This window comes from Heterodontus francisci, chromosome 10 (genome assembly GCF_036365525.1).
Source record: "Heterodontus francisci isolate sHetFra1 chromosome 10, sHetFra1.hap1, whole genome shotgun sequence".
Taxonomy (NCBI): Eukaryota; Metazoa; Chordata; class Chondrichthyes; order Heterodontiformes; family Heterodontidae; genus Heterodontus; species Heterodontus francisci.
Window position 1 is genome coordinate 92,657,103 of NC_090380.1, and position 27,714 is coordinate 92,684,816.

A 27,714-nucleotide genomic window follows, 5' to 3' on the forward strand; every position below is an offset into this window, starting at 1 on the left:
CAGCCCATCTCCAGTGGGCTGGTAAAATCCTGGCTGAGGTATGATTTGTTTTTTACAGAGCAACCTAAGTGAATGATTACGATCCACAGAATGGGACGTTGCAATGGTTGAAAACCATAAGAGATGACAAAATATAAAAGATATAAAGGGAGGCAGTGGCATGGTGGTAATGTCACTGGACTAGTAATCCAGAGGCCTAAACTAGAGCTCTGGGGACATGGGTTTGAATCCCACCATGGCAGATGGTGAAATTTAAATTCAATTAATAAATCTGGAATTAAAAAGCTAGTCTAATGGTGACCATTAAGCCATTGCCAATTGTTGTAAAAACCCATCTGGTTCACTAATGTCCTTTAGGGAAGGAAATCTGGTCTGGCCTACAGGTGATTCCAGATCCAAAAGCAATGTGGTTGACTCTTAAATGCCCCCTGAAATGGCCAAGCAAGTTGCTCAGTTCAAGGGCAATTAGGGAATAAATGCTAGCTGAGCCAGTGACACCCTCATCCTACAAACGAATAAAAAAAATACTAAGTAGTTCAGTGACTGTAAGCTTGTGTCTTAAAATGTGTGAATTTTGAGGTGTTAAAAAAGTTACCTTTATGTTACGACCGAGGCTGGTGGAATGCACTAGCTTTTTGTAGTTCCACTTCTCCACAGTTCACAACATATATTTATGGCTGCGTTTGCTGACAACGCAACCACTAAGTGGCGCAGTACCAGCACATGTGCAAATGCAGCTTCTTCCACTGGAACATCACTGTCTGTGACATTTAGTCAGCTGCCAGGATTAAAGATGGCGCTGCTCAATTTATCACAGGAAATGCTTATGGCTAGTTATTTCTAGCAAACTAACTTTACATTAAGCTGGATGGAAGCCTAGTAATATACTAGTATGCTGTGTAGGATACCAACTGTAAACATCCGATCCATTTAATATTCCAGTAATCCTATTAAATACAAAAGGAATTTTATAATTGAATTTCCGTGTTCTGCTACTTTTGGGAGATAGCGAATTGGCACCCTGATCGATGGAGAAGAAATCAGGCAGAGTATAAAATGTGCTGCCAATTCGTTATCCACATTTTATATGACTGACCAGGACTGATTTCACCCCAACTCAGCTCCTCACTCCAGACCTTGCTGTTCCCCCCCCACTTCCCTGGCCGATTGTTCCCGGCTCCTCGCTTCGTTCCACCTTGCTCTCTGGCCGCTCGCTCCCCACTTCCCCCACACCTCCCTCCAGCCGTTGGCTCGAGCGCTGCTTCCCTCCTCTTCGGCCACCTGAAGAAGCAAGGTGGGCTGCGAGCGGTGACGGGGCAACGTAGGAGCGAATGGCCGAGAGGAGGGAAGAGGCGTGCTCTAGAGCTAGCGGGTGGGGGAGGGGGGGGTCAACTAACCAGAGAGCGGGGTGGTGCAAAGCGAGAAGCAGGGAACAATCAGCCAGGAGAGTGGGGGAGCAACGAGGTCTGGAGTGAGCGGCTGAGGGGGAGAAGCGTCGAGGCCTGGAGCGAGTTGCAGAGAGGCAAGAGCGGCCAGTGGGGCGGGGGCAAGTAGCTGAACTTGGGGGAGCAGGTGGCAGGGATCAAGCACCAGCCTCAAAGTCTCCCATTCAGCCACTTCCTCCAGCCAAGTGGGGGGCTGGATACCTGATGATGCTTTATCGCACATGCGTGAAGATCGACCAGGCACAGATATGCGATGACGTTGGTGCTACGTAATGACATCATCCCGTGTATGCGCCACTTAGTCCTGGCAAGACGTAGGCTGCGAATGTGCGCAACTTGGAGTGCTTTGATGACCTTGGCGGGCCGCTGCGTTGTCAGGAGTCACCTTGTATATTTATATGTTTTACCCAGTTACCGATACGGCCAATTATACTTGATCTATTCTAGTTTCAGAATAAAAATCCGCAAACCAGGTTTCTTTAATAAATAGCAAAATTATTAATTTATTATAAAACAAGGCCCATTCAATAAAGATCCAAAGCATTAACACACAGTTTGAAACATGAAAGTATAAATATGTACCCTTCTAAAATAACCCAGCACGCATGCATGCACGCACGCACACACACACACCGGTTAAAGAAAAAATAACGTTTTCTCTGCAGAGATTAATTTTACAAAAAAGACTAAAAAATACGTTAGCCAAATTCTTGTTAATTCATGAAGAAAAATGATAAGATATGGAATGTTCCCAACCGGCCCTTTGGTCTGGCATCCAGCTCCATGTAGATGGCTGTCACTGGGATCTTTTTGGAGCAGCTCTCTTCAGGTGACATTGAGGATTAGTCTGGCAGGCTTTTCAGGAGAAATGTGGCATCAGTTTCTCTATTTCTCATAATAGATTCTCAGGGTTTCTCAAAGGGGTGCCAAAAGATGAATTGAGTGCTTCTCTTTGCAGGCTGCAATCCCAACTAACATTCAAAACAGTCCACACCTCAACTGAATGAAAACAATAGCCAAAAATGAAACAATTCTTGACCACCTTAAATCTTGACATGTCACTTCTCTGTAAACATAGTCGGCAACTCTTCTCTGTTTAGTTAGTTTAAGACATGTGACTTCCAGTAAGTGTTTGTTTTTAAACAAAGTCCCAAGTGTCCTTCCAGTGTCCCTTAAAAAAAAAACCAAGCCCAGCATCTCCTTAGGTATTTCCACAGACTTTTACACACAAGTCCTCAAAAGATATTTTAAAAATGGAAGCACCTTCATAACAATGACCTCAGGGTAGACAAGTGAGTTACAAATAATGGATCACTTCTGAAATGCAATCACTATTATTATATAAGTCAATGTTGCGCACAATAAATAGCAAATGAATGAATGATCAGAAAATTTGTTTTTAACGGTGTTAATTAAGGGAGGAATGGTGGTCAAGGCAACTCCCAGTTATTCTTCAAATACTGCCATGGGATCTTTTGCATTGGAGTAGGTAGATAGAAAGTTAGTTTTAAAAATCTCATTTTGAAAGATAACACTTCTGAAAATGCAGCACTTCCTCAGTTACATATTGAAGTATCATCTGCATTTCCATGCTCATATTTATCATAGGGCTTGAACCCAGATCTTCTGACTCGAAGGCAAGAATAGTGCCAATTGAGCCAGGCTGACACTTCAGTAGTTAGGGCAAGTGATGATCTGTATTTGTAAAGTCACAATTTTAGTCAACACATGGACAAAGATAATCATGGATTATGTTATCAGCCAAGGAGGCAGTGACTATGAAACATCTGGTCATGGGCCAAGCAGACAACAATAGTGAGCTTACCAGCATCTAAATATGTTCAAATGCTGTGTTGTAGATGCAAGACACTTCCATCTGGTAAATCGCTCAGAATGTGTGCAAGCAGCTAAGACATGGAGTGAGCCTTCCTGTCGGATAACAGTTCAGTCTCAGGGCTCAGCGAGTGGGCATTTAACTGATAGTAAAGTTTCCTGTCCTATGTAGTTACTTAAGACTCCTATTCATTCGTGTTACATAAATCAGAAGCCTGTTGTTAGAAATGATGTTCTTTTCTGTAACTTTTCCTCTGTTTGTTTTCTCAGTCCATTACCTCATGGATAAGAAATACACAACCAAAAACACTAAAGAGTGAAAATAAAGTGGAGCAAAGAATTCAGACCAGGCCTGGAGTTGTGGGGAGATGCGAAAGCCAATATTTAAAGTAATTTAAACTCTTAACTCTTTAAAAAAAGATTTAAAAAATCCTTTTTCTTTACTTCTGCTTGTTTCCACAGATACCTCACACCCACAAACAGCAAATGACTCACAAATGAAAGGGAATACTTAAAGGCCGGAATTCAGTTAAAGATGCCCTTAAGGGTCTATCAGGAGCCAGGAGCCGTAAAGTAAACAGAATAATATCTCACCAGTGATGGTGCTTTCCAGGTGGTTTTTTGCTCCATCTTGACTAGCGCATGCAGTGCTGATGAGTTATGACCCTTTCAATTTGGAAGAGGATTGTCACAGCTTATTTTCTGCACTTTAATAGCCTCTATTTATTCAACACAAAAAAACACACATTAACAAAAGCTCTGAGGCACCTTTCTGTAAATCCAATTAACATCATATTCAGAAGAGCATATTTACAAGAAACAATCATTTTGCAGATGCTGTGACACACAACATTCGAGCCACAAAAAGCCAGGGCTGGACAGCTTGCCATGATTTGCATTCTGTGACTGATTTTCATTCAGAATAGCTGACTGACTTTGGAATTCCCACAGAAAATTAGAAAGCTTCCAAAATTCTCACTGAACTAGTTTGTAATCACTCCGTCTTTCATAACTTCCATTACCCTTTGGTTTGTGCCCCATGCTGTACGGCTGCCTTCTGATTACAGTTACTATTATATATTTTATATATATGTAATAGTAATTGCAGTCAGGAAATAGCTTGCCCAACATTTCAGGATAATGATCACCTTAGCAGTAGGTTTAATCTTGTACGATCACTTTAAATCATAATCATGCTAATTCCAAATGACCCATCGATACACATAATGCTATTTCAATGAGCTCTTAAAAAGTTGCTTTCTTACACTACTGTTAAGAAATAAACATACATGGCAATAATTACTGTTTGATAGTCCTAGCAAGCTCATGGAAATATGCACTTTAAAACATATACCTTTGGTGTGACAAACCCCTAATTCACAAATACATTATTTTATGTCTTTTTCCATTCTTGGCAGAAATCAGAAGAGCTGTGGCAACTGAAACATGATGGTCTTTGATGAATACACTGGGCACACTGTTATTGGACTGCATGTTTAAAAAGAGTGCTATCTGGTGAAAAGTGTGGGGAGGGGGGAGTGAATTAAGGAAAAGCACATAGATTTTGCCCTCTGTTTGCTAGCAAAGAATGGGGGCATCCTAGCTGAGCCTGAGTCTGGCCCATTCCTTGCTCATCATTCATAAACAAAAGCAAAGGGGCATTGCCCATTCCCACATAATGTCCAGGTAAAATGTTTTCCCACCATTTATAGGCAAACTGTGCTCATGCATAGGTCTGCTTGTACTGCCAGGAAAACCCTGCAGAAAATTGAAATTGAAAAAAGTGGATTCAAATCTCTGCAGGAACATCCACCTTCATGGTTGTTTTGCCCAAATAAATATCTGAGAAAATTTCAAAACATGTTACAGACGGGATACTTGCCCTGATCCATGGTCACAAATGCATGTGTGGGGCGTATGAAAACCCTGAAATAGATTCAAAGGAAGTATTCAGAGCTTTTCAAATTGGTTATGTACAAATGTATGAGTCTATCATACTAGCAGGAAAATATAGCAAATTTTCTGCAAGCTCACCATAGCATAGAAATACTTACATGACTGTGTGTGGCAGATAAACAACTATCTTTTGAAATTTATGAGCTTCACTGCAAATAACAGTAAAATTTGTTTAGTTTCTTGTTTTAAGAAATGAATATATTGAAATGTCATATCAGAGACGCATTATAGCCAGCACTAAATCAGCACTAACAACAAAATTCATTGCAACATTCATTATTACTTGTTGCAAGGTTCCCAACATTCTTTTGAAACAAAATACAGACAACTTGGTGGAGTTGTGTAACAGGAGCTTTCCCTGGATCCAGGCCTTGCATTAAGCTTAAGCAGAACTCATTATTAAATTAATAATGGCAGACAATATAAGGTGGATATCCATCCTGCTGCTGGAGGGGGTTCAGGATAGGATTTCCACACATCACCCCAACCCTGTTGGCCCTGACACATCTTTCTGGATCATGACCCACTAAAAAGTAAGGCTGGCATTTATATAGCACTTTTCAAAACCACGGAACATCTCAAAGTGCTTTAAAACCAATTAAATACTTTTGAAGTGTAGTCACTGTTGTAATGTAGGAAACATGGCAGCCAATTTGCCCACAGCAAGCTCCCACAAATAGCAATGTGATAATGACCAAATAAACTGTTTTTGTGATGTTCATTGAGAGATAAATATTGGCCAGGACACCAGGGGTAATGCCCCTGCTCTTCTTCAAGAAGGTGCCGCAGGATCTTTTGTATCCACCAAAACAGGCAAATGGGGCCTTGGTTAGCATCACATCCAAAAGGTAGCACCTCCAACAACGCAGGACTCCCTCAGTATCGTACTGAAATGTCAGCCTTGACTTTTGGGTTCAAGCACGACTTAAACCCAGAAGTTTGTGACTTAGAGGCAAGCATGCTGAGCCACAGCTGCCACTAACTTTATGTTGTGGGCTCGCAGCAAAATGCTGTCACCAGGAAGCAGTCTGCTACTGCCAATGAGAAAACTGAGGGAAATATGTTACAATGTCCTATATGGAGCAACCTTCCTGAGCAAGATCTACCAGCAGACATCCTTTGGATCAAAGAATGGGAAACACAGGTAGTCACTAACAAGTTCCCTGTGACAAACCCCATCTGTCGAATGGCAGGCTTTGAACGACCACAGTGAGAGTGGTCCTTGATAAACAGGTTCAGGACGAGCCAGGGCCCCTGCGCAGTCAACCTCCACCACTGGGGCCTCAGTACAAACCCCTTAAGCATTTGTGGAGAAACACAAACAATGTTGCACATTACTGAGGAGTGTCCCCTCTACAGACTAAGTGACGGACTAATCAAATAAGAAGGCTATCACTTGGCTGCGGGGATTTGCTTTCGCTAAATAAATAATAAATGTTGTTACAGCGGGAGAGAATCATCTTAACTGGGGCAGAAGAGCTCTGCAAAGGTCTACAAAAGTAAATTGGTGGGTCATGAGGAGAAGGCGAGGTGCCCATGATTGTTCACTCTCCCTCCAAAAAAGGATTCAACTGGCCTTCCACTGCTGTCCCAGGATGACTCAGACCCTTTGCCTGGTGGCCCTTGGAGTTAATGGGATCAGCAGTGGAAAGGAGGGAAATCAGCCCAGTTGTCAGGCCTTTCCTTCTGACTGACAGCAGCGAAAGAGTGGCTAGCAACCTTCCCTGCTAGAGTGGGGGGTGAGTGGAGTGAAAATTTTGGTTGTGGTAGGGATGCAAAGGTAGGCTTCCTTCATATTTGCCTGCATTTTCTACTGGTATACCATTTGATTTCTGAAGAAATGGCCAAGGAAAATTCTGGCCCCTTTCTTAAAAGCTAATTATAATATTAATCAGAGCCAGAGTAATCTTCTTGACTAATTTTCATTTCCTAAAGGAGTCAGAGAGGAATTTTCCAGTTTTTGTCCCCCTAATTGTCCTGTGATCTTTTGCCTCTCCGGGGAGATTACATGGCTTTTGTATAAGATGGGGAGTGTATATATTATGATATAGCTGATGATGATATTGTGATGTTGTAGCTATGTGGAACAGAGAGTCTGGATGAATGGGTCTCTCTGTGTCCGTCATTGCTCATGTTCACTGTACCAACCCAATAAGAGGCATAATTCAAAGAAGCATTCTTGGATAGAACTGCTTACTAGTTGAATCATGTAAGGCACATTCCTGTGAATTGGGAGATTTTTAGTAAGATCAAGCAGATGCACAGTGGGATTAGTGACTTTGAATGGAATTGTTTTAGAAACCACCTAATCTGGAAAAGTCTTGAACTAACAGAGGATTTACTAGCTCTTTTCATTTATTTTGAGAAATTCATATGCTAGATTTTTGCAGCTGGTTGGGAAAGTATGACCAGAATCCAATGGATTATCACTCTATTAACAGTAATACCTACTTGCAAGCCACTTTTTGTAAAATGTTTTGAGCATGAGGAGGCAGCTGGGTTGTTAAAGCAGCAGAAACTTCTCAAAGATTAACACAGTGGCTCCTCATCGGGTCCTGGCAGAGGCGTAGTGAGTGGGAGCCAGACTGGAGGGAAAGAGAAACTTTGGCCTGGATTTTGTGAAGGAGACCAGGCTCCCGGTGCTGATCTGAAAAGGGGAGGTGGGGTAGGGTTAGGAACCCCACCTCAGCCTTTTCCTGCACCCCGGCACAATCGGCTGTTGTTACAGACGTGACATTTAGGGTGCCGGGATCCTCATCCCTTTAAAGATGGGGATACTGCCTCCAAAAGCTGCCAGCCAATCACCGGGCTGGCAGCTGAGCAGTATTGGCAGTGCCACCGTAAGTGAGGCGGAGTCACTGGGGCCAGTCCGGAAAGCCCCAGCATGGCAGGGAGGTTGTAAAGCCCAGGGGGAGTAGGGGGTCCTGGGAGGTGCATCGTTTTCTGGCTGGGGCCCTCCATCGGCCACAGATTGCTTTCAGAGGTGGGACCCCTCCCCCCAAGCATGCTTAGAGGGCACCTAATTTTACGATTTAACAATTTTGAATGGCGGAGCAGGCTCAAGGGTCTGAGTAGCCTGTTCTCGCTCTTAATTTGCATGTTTGTATCTATGTGAGTGCAAGGCATCCTCCTCACAGAGCAAAGGGCCTCCCAGCCGCTGGTAAGATCCTGGTGCTGGGGGAAGTGGCCCTTAAGTGCCCGTTAATCTACCACTTAAGGGCCTCAAGTGACCTGTGGGTAAGAAGGCCATTGGCCTCTCCCATCCCGGGAATGTTGCTTGGCGACAGGGCAGCAGCAGCCCCTCCGCACCCCCTGCCCCCCCACCACCCGTCACAATTCTCCATGCCCCCCTGCCTCCGAGCCTGCCTCAAGAGGCCCATAAAATCCAGCCCTTTGTCCTTTCATTGAATGGGAGGAGGGGGTTCATGGAACATTGGGACGTTAACATGACTTCCAGGATCACTCATCGTTCCTACTGCAGCTTTGAGAAACAACATTAAGATGGGCAGACAAGAGGAAAATCCTGCCCTCAGACTGTCATTTTTTGTGCAGCAGGTGGGAAAGGAACAGTTATTGGTCCCAGCAGGGGTGGGGAGGGAATCGTAGGTCAAGCAATGAGATGGGATAGGCCTCAACACCCAAACTTTCTCCCATTCTCCATGGCTATTCTGCCTGATTTCAGGTGAGATTGCAGAACAGAATCCAGCCCTCACTGTCTATGCTTCCACATGAAGAATGACAGCTTGGACAATACCAGGAGGCTGGCAACATCAATGCAATTGAACTCCAGTATGTGGGACTGACTTGAAGAACAGATTCTAAATCGTAAAAATGAAATCGGAACAAAAGCTTTGTTGCTTTTGATTGAATCCACAGTTAGTTAATGGATACATTTTTGGGTACCTGCCCGTCAGGATATTTGTATTTGCCCATTGTTTCTCAACTTCAATAGAGTTGACTGCCACTGGTTTGCATCAAAGATTCCACATAGCTCAACAGTGCTAGAAGTAGATCTACAAAGGATTGGCATGTGCATGAAAATCAAGTTTAGCATTAGGAGAACACATATTCAGCTGGTAGTTAGAATGGGATCCAATCCGAAGCACCATATTTTCTTCAATGGATAATGGCTTAATTCCAAAGACAATATCAAAATATTGGATTAAGAATTCACAATTCCCCCTGATTTAACTGTCCTGTCAACAATCAGTAAGCCACAGTAAGGGAAAGCGAGATTAGCATCGACAGAGAAATCAACCTTGTTGAAAATGATCTAACTTGTCTTTTTTAAATTCATGCTTGGGATGTGGGTGTCGCTAACAAGGACAGCATTTATTGCTCATCCCTAATTGCCCTTGAGAAGGTGGTGGTGAGCCGCCTTCTTGAACCGCAGCAGTCCATGTGGGGTAGGTACACCCACAGTGCTGTTAGGAAGGGAGTTCCAGGATTTTGACCCAGCAACAGTGAAGAAACGGTGATATAGTTCCAAGTCAGGATGGTGTGCAGCTTGGAGGGGAACTTGCAGCTGGTGGTGTTCCCATGCATCTGCTGCCCTTGTCCTTCTAGGTGGTAGAGGTCGCGGGTTTCAAAGGTGCTGTCTAAGGAGCCTTGGTGCATTGTTGCAGTGCATCTTGTAGATGGTACACACTGCTGCCACAGTGCGTCGGTGGTGGAGGGAGTGAAAGTTTGTAAATGGGGTGCCAATCAAGCGGACTGCTTTGTCCTGGATGGTGTCGAGCTTCTTGAGTGTTGTTGGAGCTGCACCCATCCAGGCAAGTGAAGAATAGTGGAGAGTATTCCATCACACTTCTGAAATGTGTCTTGTAGCTGTCAGGAGTCAGGGAGTCAGGAGGTGAGTTACTTGGTGCAGGATTCCTAGCCTCTGACCTGCTCTTGTAGCCATGGTATTTAAATGGCTACTCCAGTTCAGTTTCTGGTCAATGGTAGCCCCAAGGATGTTGATAGTGGGGGATTCAGCGATCGTAATGCCGTTGAATGTCAAGGGGAGATGGTTAGATTGTCTCTTGTTTGAGATAGTCATTTCCTGGCACTTGTGCCACACGAATGTTACTTGCCACTTATCAGCCCAAGCCTGGATATTGTTCAGGTCTTGCTGAATTTCTACACGGATTGCTTCAGTATCTGAGCAGTTGCAAATCGTGCTGAACATTGTGCAATCATCAGCGAACATCCCCATTTCTGACCTTATGATTGGAGGAAGGTCATTGATGAAGCAGCTGAAGATGGTTGGGCCTAAGACACTACACTGAGGAACTCCTGCAGTGATGTCCTGGAGCTGAGATGATTGACCTCCAACAACCACAACCATCATCCTTTGTGCTAGCTATGACTCCAACCAGCAGAGAGTATTCCCTCTATTTCCCATTGACTCCAGTTTTGCTAGAGCTCCTTGATGCCATACTTGGTCAAATGCTGCCTTGATATCAAAGGCAGTCACTCTCACTTCACCTCTTGAGTTCACCACTTTGTCCATGTTTCAACCAAGGCTGTAATGAGGTCAGGAGCTGAGTGGACCTGGCAGAACCCAAACTGAGCGTCATTGAGCAAGTGCCGCTTGATAGCACTGTTGACGACACCTTCCATCACTTTACTGATGATCGAGAGTAGACTGATGGGGCGGCAATTGGCTGGGTTGGATTTGTCCTGCTTTTTGTGTACAGGACATACCTGAGCAATCTTCCACATTGCCAGGTAGATGCCAGTGTTGTAGCTGCACTGTAACAATTTGGCTAGGGATGCGGCAAGTCTAGGTCACATTGTTCCTCTTCCATTACTCTGTTCTTTGTTTTCAGGGAATATGCTGCTTCATGATAACAGTACGGTTAGATCATGAACTTTAATTTTAATCTGTGGCATGTTTTAATAGCCTTGCTTCTAGCTGCTTAGTCTAATATTGTTTTTTTAAACAGGCTGCTGATCAAAATTTGGTTCGTTTCTATCTCTCTCTCAATCTGTCTCTCCTCTTGTCAGCTTTAGCCAAGAGTAAGGGCAGGTGTGGACTCCACTACATTTGCACTGTCAAAACTGGACCCCAGAAATATCTAAGCCAATATTTCCCTTAAGTGCCGCTGCATTGAATATTGTCTATCGCTGGAAAAATAAAGACAATAAAGGTCTATATCACATATAAACTGTCCTGACACAAACAACATCTGAGGAAGAGACAAGGATTGAGCTTGGTATTTCTGATCAGTTATAACCTAGTTTCTCCCAGACGACATCGTGTGACAGCAAAGAGGTCAAGTGCACTCATCAAACTTTTTTGCCTAGCCCCCACTGTGAATGGCCAGCCCCATCAGCTTTTTGCATGTTCTAACCATGACAATGGTAGGTGCAAGTTCATTTTCAATACCAATTAATTCACATAGCCTGAAACTACTTGCCTGTATCAAAGTAAGTAGAACTCACATAAGCTGAGACAGTAGAAGGACAATATATCATTGGCTTCCCCCAATTCCAGTGCACTTCTTTGCTTATTAATATCCTTTATTTAAAAAAAAACATTTGCACAGTGGTGAAGTGTGTGGGAAAACATGTATCAAGGTTATTTTGAATACTCCAAGAATTAACATTGTAAGATATTACATTTCCTTTTATTTTAGTATTTATATTCTATACGATGGGCCTAATGGCCTCCTTCTGTGCCCTAATGACTCTATGACCCAAAGCATTGAATAAAGCAGGAAGCTGCATTCTGAACAAACTAGATTATACTATTAAACAAACTAGGTTTATTAGGCTGACACCTGGGTTGAGGGAATTGTCCTATGAGATTGAGTAGACCAGGTCGATATTCTCTATAGTTTAAAAGAATGAGAGGTGATCTCATTGAAATAGATAAAATTCTTAAGGGACTTGACAGTGTAGATGCTGGGAGGATGTTTTCCCTGGCTGGAGAATCTAGAACACGGGGTCACAGTCTCAGAATAAGGGTCGGCCAATGAAGACCAAGATAACGAGAAACTTCTTCACTCAAAGGGTTGTGAATCTTTGGAATTCTCTATCCCAGAGGGCTGTGGATTCTCAGTTGTTGAGTATGTTTAAGACAGAAATTGATATATTTTTGGATACTAAGGGAATTAAGGGATATGGGTATAGTGCGGGAAGGTAGAGTTGAGGTTGAAGATAAACCATGATATTATTAAATGATGGAACAGGCTTGAAGGGCCGTATGGTCCAGCTCCTATTTTTTATGTTCTTATGTTACAGCCAGTACAGAACCTGTTTGGAGCAGCCCCAGCTAACTTCATGTAGTGGCCCCAAATCAGGATTCAGACCTCTCATTAACATAGGCAAAGGCCTAATGCCTGTTTTAGGTAGCTGCCAGTTGTACCTGAAAGATCACACATCCAATATGGACATATTTCAAATGTGGGACATTGCCTTGCAAAATTGGTCCCTTCTTTCCCTCATTTCCTACCCGGAAAACGGGTGCAATGTGATCCAGTTTCTCCACCTCTATATTCCTCACTTTCTGTTACATGCATAATTTTATAACAATGGTAATTAGGAATATATAGAAAATCATTTTGAAAGCGGATAGATCTTCCAGTACTCAATGAGTTAAATGACCATTTCCATTTTTTTACACCACATACCTCAGAGCAAAATGTTTAAACTATCTGTCACATAGATTATTGTTGTGTCATGGTTATGGTACTCGACTAGGAATCCAGAGCTTATGGACTGAATTTTACTTTTCAGACCTGCTGGCAGCAGGGGAGGCTGGTAGCACATCAGAACCTGGATGTTTGAGCAGCACGTTTGTCAGTCACTTTTTAACCCAGTCACTGCATTTACACCTGATTTCCATGATTCCCACCCAATTAGAGCAAGTGGGCAAACATGATGACAACCTTCACCAGTCTCTTTCAGGTCCAATGTTTAAAGGGACCCTGCAAGGTTCAAACTTGAAAGATTGTACAGGTGTGTAAAACCTGCAGAAATGGAGGCTCACCGTGGCATGCTTCTCTGATGTGTCTCTGGAGATAATACTTCAAGGACCATCAGGGAGATTCTGTTCCCTGCAAACGGAAGGAAGGAAGATGCCACTAAAAGCCAGCAGGTGTGGTTGGGAGTGGCTGAGGAGGTCAGCAGCAGGAGTGTGGTGCCTCACTCCTGGATACAGTGCAGCAAAAGGGTCAATGACCTCGTCAGAGCTGGAAAGATGAGGGACATAGCACATTCAAGTATATCCTGATGGGTGTCTTACCCCAAACACCCTCTCTCTGCCATCCCAAGCCTACTCCTGCGCATAACTCCTCTTCTAATACATCTTGCAAGTGCACCATCCCTCTGTCAAAGCACCTCCTCACATCCCCGTCTGACCAGCTACACTCAGCGTCATCTTACTGCAATGTCACACCCATTCCTCACAGTGACCCTCCACAAATGATGTCCTCCCACCCTCGCAAAACATTCCACTTCACACATTCATAGGCCTCTTCATTCCCTCCTTGAAGGAGGAAGAGAACACAGAACACCAGGCAGAGGCAGAGAACCAGAGATGAGCCTCCAGTCATCTCCACTTTGACAGCTGCAGAAGAGGAGGTGCTGGAGATAAGACAGTTTCCAGATTGCCTGGCCATTGGAGATGGAAGATGGGGGTCTCCAAATTACCCGGTGACAGAATTAAATATCACAGTCACATTGCACACAACATTCGCTCATGTTGATGATGTCAGGAGCCACTGAAAAATGACAATATGCACAATGATGACTTAGCACTCTCTCACCTTATCAGTTCTAATTCATGTCTTTCATTGCCCACAGGTGCAAGAAGAGGATGAAGACTTCTCAGAGGAGGTCACTCACTCTGAGGATCCATCATCACACAACTCATGCACACCCTCCACCAACTTAGATACACACACCTTGGTGGAGCCTCGAAGCCAGGTAGTTGGGTAGTTACATGGTGAGCCACACATCACATGTGAGCAGGAGCAGGTGTTGGAGATAGGGATAGCAGTGGAGAATCCTAGTCAGAAGTTGCAGGACACTTCAAGCTCTGCTCATCTGGACATAGGTGCTGAGCTTCGTGGGACATTGACAAAGAGAATAATTCTGGATTAGCAGAAAATATATGAGGTGCTGTCAGCCTTTCCACTGGTGCATGATTGGAGAGGGATTGGAGTAGTCTGTTTCTAATATGAGTGCCATGATATCTCAGGTCATCATGCTGATTTCTACATCCATGGAAAGAGTGGCCATGTGCATGAAGCATCAGATGTGCCAATCAAATGAGTGCGTGCTGGCCCTCACCAATGGACAGACTGCCACCTTATTGAAGATTGAGAAAAAGCACACCTTGGCTGTTCAGTACCTCATTGAAGAGCAGCAAAGTGCTCTCTAGCTCTCGGCTAACAGAGAAGTGATGGTGGGCCATGTGAGGGAAGGTAGAGAAAAGGGGCATAAAGTGGGGACTCTGCTCAAAGCACTTCCACTTCTGAACCCTTGTCCTCCACCTCACCTCAGTCAAAGCTCGCATGCCACCTCCCATCCTGAAAGCCAGGCCAGGCCTTGCACAGCAGCAGATGGGGCAGTCTATGGCCGTCCTGGCTCCCACCCCACCACCTGCCCCATACCAAGAGGACATTGACCTCAAGCATCTGAGCAGTCAGTGCAGGGATGTGAGCAGCCTGCCTCCAGCTCTGCTGAAGCCACAGGGGTAAAACTATATAGTAGCAGTAGGAAAAGGATAGTAAATGATTGGTAGTTGCACAAAGTTATTCGCTTTCGTGTTTAACTCATTGTTACATTGTCACATTTCTAATTCATGTTTAACTACTTTGCGACTGGGTGAGGAAAGGGTTTCAGGCTCCCCTCTTTCCTGGTTTGGCCATAACTGGGATTATCTTTTAAAGCACAGTGATTTCAGCTTCCCACCTCAGTGAGTCTTTGCTCACTGGTCTCTAATTGTAATTGCAAATTAACCAATCAGACAAGTTTTCTTATGTTGAAACAAGAAAGATGTAAGTTTATTAGCCTTATCACTCTAACTCGGTTAAAATTACTAAAATACGCAACGCAACCATGTTTGCATGCATACGAGAGAAACACACACACAAATAGATACAGAGGGAAAGAAAGAATTGGGGGGGGGCATTTGAAGTAGAGTTGGCAATAAATGGAATAAAAGCAAAATACTGCGGATGCTGGAAATCTGAAATAAAAACAAGAAATGCTGAAAATACTCAGCAGGTCTGGCAGCATCTGTGGAGAGAGAAGCAGAGTTAACGCTTCAGGTCAGTGACCCGTCTTCAGAACAATAAATGGAATTCAGTTACTGTCTTTTGTCTTTGATGTAATGTCCTTGATTGAAGTTAAGGTCTTAGGGTTCTCGCTGGGGCCCAGTGCACAATTTTAAGCTTGCTTCTCTGATACCAGAAGGCTGAAGAGAGGTTTCAATTGTCTTCTCGGTAGTTGTCTTAAAATTCTGTAGTCTTGAGGCTTACGCTGCCACCATTTCCCTGGGACTTTGCTGGAGAGAGAGACAGAAAGAGAGATGCTTTTTTCTTAGAGTTCAGTTGCAGTCTCTTACTTTTCTGTGTGGCACAATTCCAATAATCCACAGTCTAGCCAGCAGGTAGGTCATGTGACCAACTCTTTGTGTGAAACAGCAGCGTCTGGGAGGCTTGTTGATTTCAAAACTTCCCAAACACACTTGGTGGGGTGAGGACTTCTGGCTCTTACACAGCCAAAGAATGTTGATTATCATGATTGCCCAGACCAATCTTGTTAATTTGAATCAGCGAGCAGTCCCATTGTCCCTCTATTCAACTGTCTTTCAGAATGCAAATGTGCAGCCATGTTTTCAGCTGGTCAGCTCTGTTGTTTTTTTTTAAAGCAAGTTCTGTGCAATGTCCTGTAAAATAGTTTCCATAGTGCCCCATATGACAAAATTAATATGTTTCCATTTGGCAGGTGTAATTTCCATCAGACCACCATGAAGTTTATTTCAACACTCCATTGTCCTATCTTATCCATTTTTGCCTGCTGCCTGCCAAGTGGCCTTCTGCCTTGTGAAGAATGATGAGGCAAGGGTTAAACAGAATCACACCTTCAGCATCCCAATTGCTTGCTGTATTACAACTCTGGTGTTCATGTAGCTCCTGCTGTACCTTTCCTGGGGTCTGTGTTGGGCTCCTCATAGATGTCATCAGCCATGTCTTCACAGGGTAGCCATTGTCTTCAAGGAGCCATCTGCAGACGCTGCTTCGAGGTGCAAATATCTGTGGGAGACTTGACTGGTGCTGGATGAAGGTATCATGGCAGTTCCGTCGGTATCTTGCACAGGCATGCATGAGGTGAAGTGAGAGTGACTGCCCTTGATATCAAGGCAGCATTTGAACAAGTATGGCATCAAGGAGCTCTAGCAAAACTGGAGTCAAGGGGAATCAGGGGGAATACTCTCTGCTGGTTGGTGTCATAGCTAGCACAAAGGATGATGGTTGTGGTTGTTGGAGGTCAATCATCTCAGCTCCAGGACATCACTGCAGGAGTTCCTTAGGGTAGTGTCCTAGGCCCAACCGTCTTCAGCTGCTTCATCAATGACCTTCCTCCAATCATAAGGTCAGAAATGGGGATGTCCGCTGATGATTGCACAATGCTCAGCACTATTTGTGACTGCTCAGATACTGAAGCAATCCATGTAGAAATTCAGCAAGATCTGGACAATATCCAGGCTTGGGCTGATAAGTGGTGAGTAACATCCGCGTGACACAAGTGCCAGGCAATGACTATCTCAAACAAGAGAGAATCTAGCCATCTCCCCTTGACATTCAATGGCATTATTGCAGATGACTGGACATGCGTGGAGTGGAATCCCTTTCGATTGATGAATACTCCAGGGTGATCTGGAGAGGGTGCCTTAATTGCCGCATGTGGATCTGTGGCAATCCAGCCAAAGCAGCAAATTCAAACACCTGCTCATTCTGACTGGCCTCATCAGCAACAAAATTCACATAAGTGGCCCTGGCAAATATGGCATCCGTCACCTGGGAGATGTATTTGTGGGCAGCAGATTGTGAGATTCAACAAATATCACTAGCAGATCCCTGAAAAGAGCCAGAGGCCAAGAAGTTAAGGTCTGTGGTATCAGCAACCATCTGGCAGGAAACTCAACCTCCTGAGGTACTGGTGTGCATTCATGCAAGGCTAGAATACATAATGAGTGCTTTATATGGATGTTTACTAAGGAAGAGGATACTGACAAAATATCAGTAGGTGAAGATGGTAGAGGTAATGGAGGGAGTAAAAATTGATAGGCAGGATGTAGTGAAAAGGCTGACTATGCTGAGAGTGGAGAAGACACCTGATCCAGATATCTTGCATCCCAGGTTGCTAAAGGAAGTGGGGGTGGAGAGAGCGGATGAGCTTGCCATCATCTTTTAATCTTCCCTGGATACAGGGGCGATGCCAGAGATTTTGGAGAATGGCAAATGTGCCATCCTTGTTCAAGAAAGAGTCCAAGGAGATTCCTAATAACTACTGGCCAGTCAGTTTAACATTAGTGGTGGGTAAGGTTTTCGAAACAATAATCAGAGAAAAAATTTTCAGGCACTTGGAGAGGTTAAAGTTAATTAAGAATAACCAGCATGGATTTGTAAAAGGCAGATCGTGTTTGATCTAATTGAAATGTTTGATGAAGTAACAGAGAAGGTTGATGAAGGGAATGCAATGGATGTTGCCTATATGGATTTTAAGAAAGCATTTGACAAAGTATCGCATAAAATGTTGGTTAGCAAAATTGAGGCTCATGGAATAGGAGGGTCAGTGTCAGCTTGGATAAAAATTGAATTAAGGACAGAAAACAGCGAGTAGTGGTAAATGGTTGTTTTTCAGAGTGAAGGATGGTAGACAGTGGTGTTCCCCAAGCGTCATTGCTAGGACACTTTTTTTTTCGATATATATATAAATGGTTTGAGGATATTGGAATACAGATTTCAAAATTTCTAAATTTGCTGATGATACCAAACAGTGAAGATAATGCCAATCTACTGCAACAGGACATAGATAGGCTAGCAGAATGGGCAGACAAGCAGAAAATGGAATTTAATAGAGAAGTATGAGGTAATGGAGTTTTGAAGAAGGGATAGGGAGAGGCAATATACACTAATGGCACCGTTCTAAAGAGTGTGCAGGGACAGAAGGACATGGCGATTCATGTGTATCAATCTTTGAAGGTGGTAGGACATATTGTTCGCAAATCATATGGGATCTTAGGCTTCATAAATAGAGGTAATGCTGAATCTCTATAAAGCTCTGGTTAGGCCACAACTAGATTATTTGTTGAGTTCTTTAGGAAGGATGTGAGGGTGCAGAGGAGATTTACCCGAATGATTCCAGGGATAAGGGAATTTAGCTAGAAAGTTAGGTTGGAGAAGCTGGGGTTGCTTTCCTTGGGGCAAAGGAGGCTGAGGGGAGATCTGATAGAGGTGTACAAGATTATGGCAGGTTTAGAGAAGATAAACAAAGAAAAAGTTTTTCCATTAGCTGATGGTACAAGAACTAGGGGGCACAGATTTATGGTTTTGGGCAAGAGATGCAGTGAGAATGTGAGTAAGAACTTTTTTATGCAGCGAGTGGTAATGACATGAAACTCGTTGCCTATGGGGGTGATGGAGATGGAGACGATCAATGATTTCAAAAGGAAATTGGATGGGCACTTGAGGGAAATAAATTTTCAGGGCTACAGGGATCAAGCAGGGGAATAGGACTGACTTGATTGCTCTGCAGGAGCCAGCATGGACTCGATTTGGCGAATGGCCTCCTTCTGTTCCATAATGACTCTATGACTCTGACTCTACATCCAGAAAGCTTATCTCCTGCCTGTTTCCCCTGTGTTGGGGGTATCGCCTTCTGTGAGCTGGAGTTCCGTGGTCATCCCCTCTGTCCTATGGAGCAGTAGATGGTTGATGAGAAGGCTCTTCCTGCTGCTGTTGGTGTTGCTTCCACTGCTTGTCTTATTCCTCATCTGAGGTCCAGGTGCAGCTGCATAAGCAGCTCCCATGCTGATCTGAGGATTGGTAGTGGGGAAGGGCAGATCAAAGGCAAAGACTCCAAGGTAGTAGAAATGACCACTGAAGTATTGGAAATTACCTCTAAAGCAGTGAAAGCACACTCTCGGAACATGTGAGCAAATGTCTTTCACCTAGGCAAGGAAACAGCTGTCAGATCTCAGTACTAAAAGCAATTCTTGCCTGTCGATTGCTCAGAAACATTAAATCCCGTTGTCATCTCACCTTGTCTTTCCCTGGTGAGTTCCAGAAAGCCTGGGACACTAGTGCTCACATTGTTAAGTTCAGAATCCTGGGTAAAAGGTGCAGCTAAACAACATACATATTTAAATGGCAGACCCTCCTGCCCACGGGAGTTTCCCCACACACTACAGAATGTGCTCAGCTTAAAGGCAAAAGTCAGGAGGTCCTGCTAGCTTCCTGACATGCCAGCAGTTCCAGCTGTTTTAACCTGCCACCCTTGCAGAAACCCACCAACCTTGACAGATTAAAATCTCACCTCCCATGAGTTCAAATCTCAAAGAAGTTGTGAAATTGGCTTCAAAGTATTTTGTGAGATAGCACCTGAAAACAATGACCATGAAAGCTGCAGAATTGGCTTAAAAAATTAGGTTTGCCACACCTACCCAGTCTGGCCTACATATGACTCCAGTCCACATTACATATCTCAGTGTTAATGCCCTCAGGGTAATTCGGGGCAGCTAATACACATGGGGCTGAATTTTACACCACTTCAACGAGTGGGATGGTGGCAGTGGGGGCAGGGGGGGTGGTGGATGGCATAAAATGGAGCCACTTTACGTAGGACGGTGGGGCAAAAAGCGACCCGCTTGCCCCAGGCCAATCAAGGCCCTTAAATGGCCACTTAAGGGCCTTCGCCTACCTCCACGCAGATTTTACGTGTGGCTGGTCGGGCAGCCAAGGACCGAAGAAGTCGCCTGGCAAAACCGGGTGGCTTCAGAGCGTCCTGGGGTGACCCTCATGATAGGGCACCCTGTGCCCAATGGAGGGCCGCCCCCGCCAACCCAAACACCCCAACGACCCAACGCGACCCCCTTCTGCCCAATCGACCACCCTTACCTCACCGGGGCCCAACCAATTATCCCCAGCGAGGCAACCAAAACCTATCTGTCTTCCTGGCTCCCAGGCATCTTCCCTTCATGCTGGGCTGCAGTCCCAGAAGTAGCCACCTCTCCCAGTGGCGCTGCTGGGACTAACAGCTGCTGGCCCTATTAGCTCTATTAGGCAGGACTTCCTACCTCAAGCCGGTGTAAGTCCCGCCTCACAGCAATTGAAGTCCTGGGGACCCGCAAAATACAGGTCGCTCCCCGGGCGAGGCGGATGCAGGTTCGCCACCTACTTTTCAGTCGGGGGCTAGCTCCTGTCCTCCTACCGTGAAATTCCGGCCCATGGTCTTGTAAGTTCTGTTCACATCCCAAGAAAAAGATAAAAAAAACAGCTGTTTATCAGTGCCTTAAGCTGTAAGTAGTTACTTAAAAGATGAATCACAACATCTAGCATCAGTTGAAAAGAAAAAAAATCAGTTAAAAAGAATTATAGCATGAAAATTTTTAGAAGCAGGTAAAGACCATGAGGCCCATAAAAACACATGTATAATGAAAAGCCAACCCCCAACTTCACATCAAATCCCTCCTCTCTCCAGAAACACAGCTAATTATTTCTGAAGCCATTTATATTGTCTGCTTCAATGGTCTAGATTAACTTTATCAATTTCTTTTGTAATCTTGAAAACTTCAATTAGATTACCTCAAAGTGAAAAGAAGCCCAATTTCTCAAACCTTTCCTCAGAACTTGAATTCCTCTCAGTGGAATCTTCTTTGTCACTTGTCTCGATACCTTCCTAAGAGCAATAATGTATTTCCTATAATTAGGTGACCTGAATTGCACTCAGTACACCAAATGGAGTCTGACCTGTGCTTTATTCAGCAACAATGCAACCTCTTTGGATTTGTACAACCTCTTTTGATTGAATTCCAGTTATCCACAAGTTCTGAACCTCATTACGAGAAATTCATGTGGATCAAAAAAGTAACACATCTGAACTCCACTGCTGAGTATCATAGAGGCTTCACTAGGATCAAGAAGAGTGCTTGTTTTTCTGCAAGGTTCATAATACTGCAAAAAGTCCCATTGCACAGTTAATTTAAGCAGTAACTTTCTTAAATCCACAGCATTCCTATACCAAAAATCTTATGGTTTTAAGACTATGCTTCGAGTCTCATTTTATGATTTCAAAATATAAGAAGGGGATGACTACTATTTGGACAGCCTCAGGCCAACAGAATAGAGTGAGTTTTTATTACGGAGGAAAAAAAATGCCCTACTTGAGCAGATTTAATACTATTGTTATGAAGGTTGGACTTTGATGTTTTAAAAACTGTGATCTTTAGTGCAGTGTAAAAGGGATTCGGAGCAGACATGTGACATGTGAATATTTAATTGATATGTGATATGTGAAATATTTAATTGGTGGAAATTTCTGCTCATCCAGTACAGTTGTTGGAGAAGCAGTCTGATAATTTAGCAGCAGTAGAGGAGATGAGAGAACTGGTGGTGAGGTAGAGCTGAGTGCCATTAGCCTACCTGTGAAAACTAACACCATGCTTTCAGATAATATTGCGAGAGGCATCATGTAGACAGGAAATAGGAGGGAGTCAAGGATAGATCCTTGGGGGACACTAGAGGTAACGGTGCGGTAGCATGAACAGAAACCATTGCAAGAGATTCACTGGCTATGATTAGCTAGTTAAGAATGGAACCAGGTGAGAGCAGTCCCACCCAGCCAGATGACAGTGGAGAGGTGTTGGAGGAGGATGGTGTGGTTAATGGTAATTAGTACCCTAGTGTGAGTCTGTCACTTATATTAATGCCAAAATTTGGGGCCGTTTGGACCACTGCCACCTCATAAATTCAGGTTACCCCAACATTTGCAGCCTTTTGCCAGCTTTCATTTCTCAGTAATATTCTTAACCATGTTAACCATGAACAAAGTTGCAAGCTGATAACTCTTGTATGAAGCCAACACAATAGGTTTCAATATTACGAAGACTTGCTTTGCTCTTGAGGTTGACAATGTTATTTTAATCTTGACTGCATTGTGAACTTGCAACATACTCCTAGGTAGCTGACAGTTTAAATGTATATAGATTCTTGTCGACGGTGCTGCTTTAACATCTCACACTGAAGAGTGCCTGCAGAGTCTCATCGACAGGTTTGCGGCTGCTTGCAATGAATTTGGCCTAACCATCAGCCTCAAGAAAACGAACATCATGGGGCAGGATGTCAGAAATGTTCCATCCATCAATATTGGCGACCACGCTCTGGAAGTGGTTCAAGAGTTCACCTACCTAGGCTCAACTATCACCAGTAATCTGTCTCTAGATGCAGAAATCAACAAGCGCATGGGAAAGGCTTCCACTGCTATGTCCAGACTGGCCAAGAGAGTGTGGGAAAATGGCGCACTGAAACGGAACACAAAAGTCCGAGTGTATCAAGCCTGTGTCCTCAGTACCTTGCTCTATGGCAGCGAGGCCTGGACAACGTATGTCAGCCAAGAGCGACATCTCAATTCATTCCATCTTCGCTGCCTCCGGAGAATACTTGGCATCAGGTGGCAGGACCATATCTCCAACACAGAAGTCCTCGAGGCGGCCAACATCCCCAGCTTATACACACTACTGAGTCAACGGCGCTTGAGATGGCTTGGCCATGTGAGTCGCATGGAAGATGGCAGGATCCCCAAAGACACATTGTACAGCAAGCTCGCCACTGGTATCAGACCCACCGGCCGTCCATGTCTCCGCTTTAAAGACGTCTGCAAACGCGACATGAAGTCCTGTGACATTGATCACAAGTCGTGGGAGTCAGTTGCCAGCGTTCGCCAGAGCTGGCGGGCAACCATAAAGGCGGGGCTAAAGTGTGGCGAGTCGAAGAGACTTAGCAGTTGGCAGGAAAAAAGACAAAAGTGCAAGGGGAGAGCCAACTGTGTAACAGCCCCGACAAACAAATTTTTCTGTAGCACCTGTGGAAGAGCCTGTCACCCTAGAATTGGCCTTTATAGCCATTCCAGGCGCTGCTCCACACACCACTGACCACCTCCAGGTGCTTACCCATTGTCTCTCGAGATAAGGAGGCCAAAGAAGAAGATTCTTGTCCTCAGACTGCTTGCTTTAGTTTTTGGCATACCCATTGCTTACATGCAGCCTCAGTTCTGAGAGTATTTTTAATTCCTATAAAGTTCAGAGGAGATGAGATTTAAAATCGAATGGTTGGCGTAATCTGACTCTTGTTTCAATCATGCCTCCTGCTAGACGACCACAGTGTGCATTGCAAAAACATCAGTGGCCCTTAACCTGCTGGCTGGAAGAAGCTGAATGGATGGCAAGGGAGGAACAGGAAGAAATATTTGCGTGATGAGCGTTTGTGTTTTACTGTCTTATGATCGGAAAAAGCAACAGTTCTGGAAGTAAAAGTATCCAACTCTTAGGTTAAAATAAAGTAACAAAATCCAGCTAGAAAACTTCAGATGACACAGCCCCTAAGGGTTACTGGCGCTATGTTAAACAAGCTGTCTTTTGTTTGACATAAGCAAAAACAAACTTAAAATCAATTTGAATTTGCTATCATTAATGTCACATGAGGCATAAAAGAGAATGTGGAACTGGAAAATGATAATGTTTGTTTATGGCTTTAGTGATATTGCTGGGCTTAAGAGATTTGTTTGTTCAGGATATAAACTTATTTTCCAATAAGAGCTACAGTTTACAAAAGCACTTTAATAAAGGGAGGCTCTTACTTTAGGCCCCTTTAATTTAAAAACTGAAGTAATTTGCTGAAGGAAGTACAGTATTAATTTGCAACCATTTAGATGTATTTGGGAGGATCATGCTCACTGGTAAGGCATACAAAAACACTTTTGTAATCCAATACATTTAGAGAAATATGCAAAAATTCTAAATCCAGTGCAGATTAGTAAACCTGATTTTGAACCATTGAGTTGTTCAGCTCCAAGACATATTCTAAGAATCATTTCCCGACCAGCTTAGTGCAAGTTATCTGATCCAATTTAAAGCCAGGCATCACATGTTATTCTTGGATCAATAAATGAACAATTAGGTTTTTTTAATGAGTGTGAATTGAATTTTTCCGAAGATTTATAAATAAAATAAAAATAAAAACCTTTAAAAAATGTTAAATAAGGTACATAACGAAGATACAATTTAAGTGCCAAGTCTATCCCATAACCAGATTATCCTCTACAAGTGCAAATTACTACTATTTAATTATAACTTTTCTTGTTATTTCCAAGAGAATGCCTGAGTACATTTAAGGATGAAGCAGCACTTCCTAGGTTCTTGTTTGTGAATAGCACTGACATCAGTTCCAGCAAAGGCATTCTCAATCCTGTCAAGGTACCCTTAATCGATAAAGGCTGGTGGGAAGCCAAGCAGAACATGGAATTGCCTCCAGGTATCAGTGAATTGAATTTAAGCCATAGGCTGTTTAAACCTAAGCACGTTGGGACATTTTGCGATGTAAAAGGCACTATATAAATGTTGTATATCAAATCCTTGTTCTCAAGTTTTATATAATTTTCCTCTGATATATTTTTAATGTGTAACTGAATACAATGAAATAGATTTTGGAAAACAGAAACCGTTAAATCTGAAGTAATCTCTTTTAACAATTCTGGTTATTGATTTTTATCCATCATCATTTAGCAAGCACCGGGAACCCATTAAGAAATGTCGTTATCAAAATGGTTGAAGTGCAGCTGTATTCTAGATATACAGATATGGTAATATTTTATGCATCTCATGGTGTTTCTGACGACGGAACCACAAGCTGGCGGCACTTCCGCTTCTGCCCCTCTTGCAGGTTCCCACACAATTATAATGTGAAATTTAAGTTCTGGCTTGGGAGACACGTGTGATTAAGAGGCGGGGACGGCTTTTCATTGGTGGATCCTGTCACCATTCTGCAAAGCACGATTAACGACATGGCTATAAATCATTTGGCTTTGCAATCATGGAGGATCACCAGCTTGGCTGCTTTTCTAACTGATGCAGACATTTACCTTCAATAATTTTAATTTGTGACCCACCCTCATTCATTTGGTATGCTGTCCCACACCATCACCACTCTCATTTATTTATTTATCATCTTTTCATCACCACCCCACCACCTCCATAATGGCAGCCAGTGACCAGCCCCATGGTTTAGTGATGCCTGCTTGCAGGTGCTCCTCCAGGCTGTCAGGGGAAGGCAGGAGGTCTTCTTTCCTGCAGATGGCTTCAGAAGACCTTTCCACCTGACCAAGGCAGCCTGGACGTTGGAGGTATCGAACCGTGGGGTCACACGCCGAACCTGGGTACAGTGTCAGAAATGGGTGAATGACCTGGCCAGATTGGCGAGGGTAAGTGATGTGTTCAAAGCTTTACAAATGTGATCTTGTGCGCGCCGTTAAACTTTATAACTGTCAGTGGGCATCCATGCCATGCTATCCAATGTGTGATCAGCTTTGGTGCCACATAGCAATTGAGTCTGGAGAAAATGCAAGTCTGACATCTGGTAGGGCTTGGATGCAACGTGTGCCCAAAAGGCCAGAATGAGTGATGTCAATGCATGTAGACAAGGGGTGTTAGGCGTCACTTGATATGTCATTAAATCGGCACTTTCTCAAGCGGGACAAGCAGACAGACAATGAAAGGGAGTGCATCAAAACAGGGGGTGGTGTCTCTGATCTCAGACTCCTGACCCCTGCAGAGAAGGAGGCAGTTCAGATTGCCAGACAGGAGGGAGGAAGAGTCAAAGCGGATGATGAGGCTGGATCATCAAGGCATAAGGATTAAGTGTTAACCTTACTGTTGATGCCATATGTGCACACAGGAGGATCGTGTGGACATGTGACGAGCTCATGCTGTGATGATGCTTTCTGTGCTTCTGTTTGTTCTCCACTGCAGGTTCCCACACTCACATGATGGAACGCCAGCAGGATGGTGACGCCGCCTCTGGAGAGGATGAAGCCAATGCCCCAGAGGGTGCACTGTTACCATCACCCACCTCGTCTGCAACCTCTGCCAGTGCAGTTACATCCACATGGTCCGTGGGGGTTAGCGCTTAGAATCAGGGTCACAGTCTGGTAGGTATGACACAGCCACATTCCAGCAGCTGAGGGAGCATGTTACAGCCAGGACACCTGGCCTTTGGAGAACTGCTGGGGGCCAGGCCCCTGCTCAGTCCCACACTGAAGATGATCCTCAGTTCGAGGCCACGAGAAGTCAGCTGGAAGTGCAGCAAGCATATGGTGAAAATATGTTGGAGTTGCCTAAGGTCATGTTTGGCTTTGCATGTGCCATGGAGGAGTCCATGCAAGCCATGACATCTGTCATGTCCCAGACATGTGAGTGTATGGCTTCCTCTATGGAGAGAGTGGTGACCACTATGGAGGGCCAGGTTGAGCACTCAACCCATATGTGCTCTGACTTGCATTCCATCGCTGTAGCCATGGGCTTTGTGCAGCAGTGGCTCAGTGAGAGGGGACGACGAACATGGACCTGACTCCAGGTGCCCCTTCCCTCAGGGAGCCAGGCAGGCACCATCGTGCACCCAGCTCATGCCAGCTGCCCCAGGGCCTTCCTGTCAGGACACATCCATGGTAAGCGGCGTCTTGCTTTTCCCCCACCAACATTGGTCCCCTTACTTCCAGCAGGTGAACCCAAGGGGGATGCTTCTGCACCAGTGCAGGAAACCCCCTGGTAGGATGGAGCCCCATACCTCCAGAGGATGCCCGCTATGGACATCCACGTCAATGGGGCAGTGCGATGAGCAGTCGGGGTTTCACCAAGACATAGTGGCAGAAATGCTCAAATTAAGGAATTATGAGCAGGATGGTGGCAGGGGTGGTTAAATTGAATTTGTTGCACATGTAAATATTGTATGACCGAGGCGGAAGGATTGCACGGTTTATTCTAGTCCCACTTCTCTACAGGTCACAACATAGATTTAAATTTTTTCTCACTTCACGATACAGTCAATCATAGACTCTATTTTTATCCAAGAATAAAACACACTAATCAGGTTTCTTTAATAAACAACAAAATTATCAGTTTATTATAGAACAAGTCTTAACCATTAATGAAGTAAAGAATAAACACACAGATTGAAATATTAAAGTTCCTTTTTTTACCTTAGTCCCTCACACTCACATACACACACACACACACCGGTTAACTGGATAAATAAAGGGATTTTTGTTTTTAGAGCTCTATTACAGACAAAAAAAGCACTTGGGCTGAATACTTGCGCGTTCTTGAAGAAATAGCATTTGAGATATGTTGTGTTCCAAAACTGGCATACAGTCTAACCTCCGGGTCACTGGGATCTTTTAGAACAGTTCTTTTCAGGCGGTACTGAGAATT